Source organism: Globicephala melas, chromosome 10 (assembly GCF_963455315.2).
Source record: "Globicephala melas chromosome 10, mGloMel1.2, whole genome shotgun sequence".
Classification (NCBI taxonomy): domain Eukaryota; kingdom Metazoa; phylum Chordata; class Mammalia; order Artiodactyla; family Delphinidae; genus Globicephala; species Globicephala melas.
In genome coordinates this window covers 47,770,017-47,778,306 of record NC_083323.1, presented here as the reverse complement: position 1 = coordinate 47,778,306, position 8,290 = coordinate 47,770,017, and positions in this window count along the sequence as shown.

Genomic DNA, 8,290 nt, shown 5'->3' with positions numbered 1-8,290 from the left:
CATAAGGAAGTACTTTTTTCTTGGCACAGTTGCTTGTGAAACGAACTGAGAGGAGCAGTAGAATTAGTCACAATTGGCTCAACTGCTCTATCTCACTTCGAGGAAGAAAGGTAACAAATTCTAGGAAGCAAAAGATTTTGTGACAGGTCTCCTTGACCTGCACACAATAAATTCAAAACCACCCCATGAGTTAAACCAAAACATATTCAGTATCTAGCCTTAAACCTAGTTTGACTATAACATCTCTTTTCCAAAGGAAGGTAACCTGTGGAATGATAATGATTCCAGAAATTGTTGTTATAATAATTATGTAATAATTTTTTTTAATCTGTTATTACATAATAACAATCTATGGAATCATCCCCAAACATAGACTATTTCTCTGCTCTCTTTTCCTGTCATCCTGTCAAGGTGAGAGAATCACAAATAAAAGCTTAAGAAACCTGTTACCCATGCTCCCCAAAACCAATTTAAATGCAGAATGATGAAAGAATAAGAAAAACCAGCAAGTGATAGCTGAATTCTTGTTCTTTGGCATGATGTTCTGATGAGAAACTTGGGATTCAAGAACTCATCAACTCTGATAGTTTAGAAGTAATAACAATATTAGTTATTTCTTGGACCCCTACCATGTGCCACCCACTGCTCTAAGCACTTTACAGGTTTTTATTTAGCCTTCAAAACGATGCTATGAAATAGGGGATATTAGTGTCCCCAATTAGTGCTAATGGATGCCTTAAATCAATAGAATAAAACATAAACACTAGAAAAGGAATTTATTATAAATAAATACTTGAAAAGCTCAAAAAGTCAATTAGAATTATTCAGGAACTTAGGAAGGTAGCTGAATACAAAATAAATATGCCAAAAATCAATAGCTTTTTTTTTCTATATTCACAATAAGCACTTAAAAGTTGATATGAGGGTAAATATTGTAACAGACAAAAATTATAAATGTCTCAAGGAATAAAGTAAACAAGAAAGAGCTACTAAAAAGTCATTAAAGAACATAAATCAAGATCTGAACAAACTATATTCTTGAATGGGAAGACAATATGAAATATCAATTGCCCCAAATTAACATTTTAATGTAATATGATTCCAATTTGAATTTCAACTGGTGAAGTTTTGAAATTGAACTAAATGATCTTAAAGTTCAAGTGAAAGAAGAAATAACATTAAGGGACTTCCCTGGCCCTCCAGTGGTAAAGAATCCGCCTCCCAATGCAGCAAATGCGGGTTCGATCCCGGGTCAGGGAGCTAAGCTCCCACATAGCACAGGACTACTGAGCCTGCACACAACTAGAGAAGCCCTGCACACAACTAAGAGCCTGCCTGCCGTGACTGAGACCCAACACAGCCAAAAATAAATAAATATTTTTAAAAAAGAAATAACATTAATTAGTAGAGTAGAACTGAGTCCAGAAGTAGATTCTAGTATATAACATTAATATATGACAAAGTTGTATTTCAGTAAGAAAGAATGTTTCTTAGTAAATGCTGGCACAACTAGCTATCCATTTGAAGAAAATGAAAGTGCAACCCTTATATCACACAAAAAGCAAATTCCAGATATATTAAATTTTTTTAATTAAATATAAAGTAAAACAAAAAGAAAGAAATCTAAGAGACTGGAAGTGTAGTCTAGAGATAGGGGAGACTTTCTTAGCCAATTTAAGAAACTAAAAAGCTATTTTTTAATTAAAATATTTTATATATTTATGGGACTTCCCTGGTGGTCGGTCCAGTGGTTAAGAATCCGTCTTGTAATGCAGGGGACGCCAGTTCGATCCCTGGTTGGGGAACTAAGATCCCACGTGCCAGGGGGCAACTAAGCCTGCACACCACAACTAGAGAGGAGCCCGTGCACCACAACAAAGAGCCCACGCACCACAACGAAAGATCCTGCATGCCGCAACTAAGACCTGAAGCAGCCAATAAATAAATATACTAAAAATATTCTATATATTTAAATTAAGATAATGAAATTAAAGAATTTATAGATTTAAAATTTGACAAAATATATTACAGAGTTCATGTGGGAAAATATAACAAAATATATAGGGTTAATATCTACAAAATACAAAATGTTCTTAAGAATTGAAACGAAACAATCCAAAAGAAAAATGGGTGAAAGATATTACTAGGCAGTTCCGAGGAGAGCAAATTCAAATGGCCCATAAACATTAAAAAAAAAATGCTGAAACTAACTTGTAGACAGAGAGATGCAAAACAATATACCAAAGAACCCAACACACGGGGAAAATTTGCAAAGAGATAACACTACAAGCCCAGAAGAGAGGTTAGAGGGCAAGAAAGGAGTCATATATTGCTGATGGAAATGTGCCTTGTAGAGCCTTTGGTAAGCAAAAATTTTAATTTGCTATCTGCCATTACCTATTGAAAGTCAAAGTAGGCTTATTTGACCCAGCTATATCCTACTCCTGATAGCTACACCAAAGAAATAAAAGTATATATATATATATGTACTTTACTGCTACAGTGTAGTAGAAAAACAGAAATAGGGTGAATGACCATCAAAAGAATGATTAAATAAATTATGATGCATTCATAACATAGAATATTATGCAGCCATTAAAAATGAGTTTGAGGGGATTCCCTGGCAGTCCAGTGGTTGACTCGCCACTCTCACTGCGGAAGGCCAGAATTCAATCCCTGGTCGGGAAACTAAGACCCTACAAGGCAAAAAAAAAAGTTTGATATTTGTTTTTTTAATTAATTATTTATTTATTTTTGGCTGCGTTGGGTCTCCGTTGCTGCGAGCAGGGGCTACTCTTTGTTGCGGTGCAAGGGCTTCTCATTGCACTGGCTTCTCTTGTTGCAGAGCACGGGCTCTAGGCACACGGGCTTCAGTAGTTGTGGCACACGGGCTCAGTAGTTGTGTCTTACAGGCTCTAGAGCACAGGCTCAGTAGTTGTGGCGCACAGGCTTAGTTGCTCCGCGGTATGTGGGATCTTCCCAGACGAGGGCTCGAACCCGTGTCCCCTGCACTGGCAGGCGATTGTTAACTGCTGCGCCACCAGGGCAGTCCAAGTTTGATTTTTAATGGTTGATTTAGAGGGATTTCTATGAGGTATTTAAAGTGAACAAAGCAAAATACATGGAAGGATTGTGTTACGTTTGTGTGTGTGTGTTACATGAGCCTGGGAAAGGTACTGAAAAATACATTCCAGGTTGTTAACATGGTTTTAGAGGAGGGGAGGGTTGAGGAAGTTAGAGTTAGGGGGATCTGAGTAGATAAGGGAAGAATAGCAAAAATACAGCTGTGGGAAAACAAAACAGGATCACAAAGGCATAGAGAATTCCTCATTGTCAGTGTCAAGTAAATAACAGTTTCTGGAATATAAATTTTAAAAGCTGTATGAATCTCATTGCTATATGTAAAATACGAATATCAACATATGGGGGATAATGTGCTATAACAAAAATAACTGTCCTAACCGTAGTAATATGGATGACTTTTGAATTATTTCTTTTTCCCTAACATTCTTATGCTATATTTAAGTAAAAAATAATTTTTTAAAAAATTAAGTAATAACTTCATAGCTAAATCAGAAAAAAATAAGTCATCATTCAAAAAGCAAAAGGAGTTTAACTTTCTTCTGTTACCTGAAATTCAATCTTCTTACACAGCTGAAGAACTTCAGTTGATCTTGTGAAGGACAAAGAAGCAGAAGGACTCCCCTAGGATGGCAGGCAGTTTCCTGAAGATTAAACTCAATCTTTTAAAAATTGCATATAGGAAGCCAGGACAAATTTCTAAGCACAGACGTACCTAATGCCCTTTCGTGGCACAGACTCCAGCGTCCTAACAAGTTTCAAGGGCAGTGTTCAAGACAGACGCAGGTTTTTCTTGGCATTATAGTGCACTGCCAATACTTACATTATATCATTTTATGCTTTTAAATGCTCTTCTATTTATAGAACCTGCATAGTTGGCTCTTATATGTCAATATGTTTGTAGCTCAAAATATCCTCAAAGTATTTACAAACTAAATATACTGCATTTTCAATCATTAAAATAACCCCTTGGGACTTCCCTGGCGGTCCAGTGGTTAAGACTCTGCACTCCCAATGCAGGGGACACAGGTTGGACCCCTGGTTGGGGAACTAAGATTCCGCATGCCGCACAGCATGGCCAATAAATAAATAAATAAATGACCTCTTGAAAATTGTGTTGTTGTTAAAGAATAGATTTATAGCATACATTTTCATAGATGATCTAATTAGAAGATATTTACTTATAGAAAAAGGTAACTGTACATATATGGGATCCATTCAAGTTTTTAAATTACTTGTTATATTGTTTCTCAAAAGGTTTTCATTTAGATAATGATGTGTTTGTTTTCGCTGTGTTCTTTTAACCCCTCCCTACCCTCTTCCAACTCACTGGGTATGCAGCATCTTTCTGACTGTCAGACACAGAGACCTGGACAATGACCTGCATTTGGTAAAGTGGACTGAAGGCTGAATGCCATTATCTGTGTTCTTAGCACCATAGAAGCCACCGCATGGATTCTTATGCAAACCCTAGAGAAGAGGAAAGACCCTCTGTGATGTGTGAGGTTGAATTTCCTGCCTTCAACCCACCAAACCAGGGAGGATGAGGGCTCAGTCAGAAGTAAGACCATTATAAGAAAAACAATTTTTAATGTGACTTTCCTTAGCCAGTCGAATTTATGGGGTAAGGTTCATGCTAGCTACCTTCTCTTCATATTAAAAGCTAAATAGAGTATAAATCATGCTATTTAGAGAAAAGAGAACAAAGCAATGCTGTCTCAAAGGCCCTAAGAAATCATTCATCAGGAATGCGAGTGCGTATTTGATTTACAGAATTTCTATGCCAAGCAGAGAAGTATGCGAAAACAGCAAAGCAAAATGCAGAAGCTGCAATAATAGTTTCGTTTAGCTGGAGCATGTCCTGTATCAACAGGGATTAACGATTTTAGTTTTTTGATCGCCCCCAAGATCATGTTCACTATTGATGACGCCTAAGATGTCTGTAAAGAGTCACTGCAATTGATTTATTTGTCCAGCAAACTTTTTGTCAGCAAATTCACTACCACCTTAAAAATGTCACTGACTGCTCTATGCTTTCAACACTAGAAGCACAAGCTGCAGTGAAAACTGTATTGAGCTCACCCTTACTGTCAGAATTCTAAGAAGCAATAACATATTTATGATTTCATGTTAAAAATCTCCCAGACATCACTGTTGAAATCACAATTTAGCAATAACAGAGTAACTTGAAATTATGAAGTTTTACATTTCACCATTCTGTTTTCCTCTTCACATTGAACAAAATTTGAAAGGATTAAGAGGAGAAGCTATAACATATAAATTATTCAAGAGTTCTTCCTGTTTTTAAGCTCCACAAGACTGAGATGACAGCTCTTTTGAAGTGGTAGAGAGTACTGTGAGGTATCTATATATGATAGAATATAATATAAATGAAAATAAATTCAGTCTGATTATATAAATGTAGATATTCTTATTAGAATATTTGTTGAGGAATTGAATGCAGTTGTATTGATTGGAAATGACCCACTCATTCAAAAAAATTTGAGCACCTACAAAGTGACAAAAGGTAGAGATGAATAAAACAGATATGGTCTGGGGCTTCCCTGGTGGCGCGGTGGTTGGGAGTCCGCCTGCCGATGCGGGGGGCGCGGGTTCGTTCCCTGGTCCGGGGGGATCCTGCGTGCCGCCGAGCGGCTGGGCCCGCGAGCCATGGCCGCTGGCCCTGCGCGGCCGGAGCCTGTGCTCCACAGCTGGAGAGGCCACAGCAGAGAGAGACCCGCGTAAAAAAAAAAAACAAAACAAAAAAAACAGATATGGTCCCTGCCTTCTTGGAGCTGAACAAAAGAGCAAACACATACTAAATATTTACTATACATGGTGCATTGTAATATTAGTCTATGTTTATTATTATAGACCAAACGCTGTTCTAAGTGATTTGTCTGTGTAAACTCATTTAATCCTCGCGATAAATTTCTCAGGTAAGTACTATCATTTATGTTATACAGAAACAGAGAGGTAGTTTGTTCAAGGCTCCACTGAGTAAGTGGAGGAGCCAGGATTCAACCCAAGGAGTCTGTGTTCTGTGCCACCTCTCAAATTGCTACATAATTATACTCCAATAAAGATGTAAAAATAAAAATTTGCTACATAAATAATATTTAATCACGAGTACAAACTTCTGAGGACAGTACTCTTATCTCAGTTTTGCAGAAGAGGAAACTGAAGTGTAAAGAGGTGAAATAACTCATCAAATATGAACGGACAAGACCCTACCCACCACACTACACTACACTACACTCTCTGCTTTACAGGCAAGATAGACACACAAGGGTCAACTAGGCTCCGTATTTAAACTTTGACCCCATTTGACCTCAAGGGAAAGCATTTTCCTTCAAACCAGATACTAACCCCACCCCACCCCCGGCAAAAAATGTCATATCGGAAAAGACATAATGTACTCAATCAATAGCTTCGTGCTATCACCACCACGACCACATCCTTTCCTAGACTCCTATCAATGTCTCAGGAAGTCCTTCCATTAGCATTTCTCCTATATGTGAGGTTCCGATAACACATCTGAATCTTCGAGGGCACACAAGGTTTACGCTCCACACTTAAATATTTTTTTACTCCCCTGATTCATGAGCTTCTTCTTCTTGAAATTTAACATTTTTTTCTATCTTTTTTGCTCCCTGATCTCTCCGGACCAAACTCATATCTTGCAGATTCCCCCTAAAATCCATTCGAAGCTCTGTTTTCCTTCCCATCACTGATGTATAACTGCTTTACAATATCACTGCTACTTATGCATGAAATGTGTGTCAGCATTTTATTCTGACTACCAAGATCTGATGCATCTTGAGCAGGAAGCCAAATTAAATAAAAAATAATTTTGGATTTATTTTGGTTTATAATTTGGTTTCTATGTTTAAGGCTAAAATATTTCCTTGCACAATAATGTGAAATGTACCTAATGCCACTGAACTGCACACGTGGAAATGGCTAAAATGGTAAATTTTATGTGATATATATGTCATCACAATTTTTTAAAATAAATAAAGAGCTGAAAGAGCTGGTCGACATCAAAAAGGAAAAGAAAAAGAATAAAACATTGCCAATCAAGCCCTGATATCAATTTATGAGATCTAACGGTTTTACCTCATAACAGGTTTTAAGTAAGAATATTTTAAGAAAATAATGGCCAGGGAATTCCCTGGAGGTCCATTGGTTGACTCCACAGGGACTTAAGATCTCACAAGCCACAGCACGACCAAAGGAAAAAAAAAAACGCCAAATTTTATTTGGTGACTATAATGGTGATCTAAAATATTTATGTATTCCAAGTTTGTGATCAGTTATGTATATTTGAATAGGTAAGTTTACATGATTTATTTTTTTTTAATAAGCAAATGTCCTTTTCCCCAGTCAATATCTCCCAGCTACAAGCACAGTGCCTGGTACATAATTGACACTTGACAATTATTTGTGAATGGTTGAATAAAGGATTCTTCAGGATTATAACCACTGAGCTACTTTATATGGAGAACAAAAGGAGACTTTGCAATTATATTTATATTTATCAATATAAAGTATTAGTTATTTTGAGATCTTTATATAAACAGGGAAAAATGCTTCTGCATCAGAGGTGAAAAGTAAGGATTGGAATTAGTTCAATCTATGTTACTAATGTCTCTTTCTCTATGTCTTAAGTTTGATGTTGCAAAATGAACTGATAATTATTGTAAGAATAAGATAATTTTTGAACGTGTATAATATGCCACACATTTAATGCCTGGTACTATTCTAAGGCTTTACACATATTAACTCACTAAATCCTCCTAACAACTTTATGATTTCATACTATTATTACACCCAAAAAGAATAAACTGAGGCACACACTTGCACCCAAGGTCATGTAGCTGGTATGTGGTGGAGCTAGGATGTAACCCAAGTCAATCCAACTCTCAAGTCTGAGCTTTTGACCACTTTGCTCTATTGCTATTTTTGTATTTAGTCCTCACAATTACCCTAAGAGAATATTTTCATTTATAGAGGTGAGGTTTAGAATAGTTAAATAGCTGATAAACTGCAGAACTGAGATTTAAACCTGGGAAACCTGATTTCCAAGACTGCTCTTAACAGGCCAGGCAATATTGTCTCCTGAGCCAAGCTAGGTCTTAAAACTTACATGTGGTTTTGGTTCAGCCAAAAACTGGTATTTGTATTTAATTCATGATTCATGTTATTT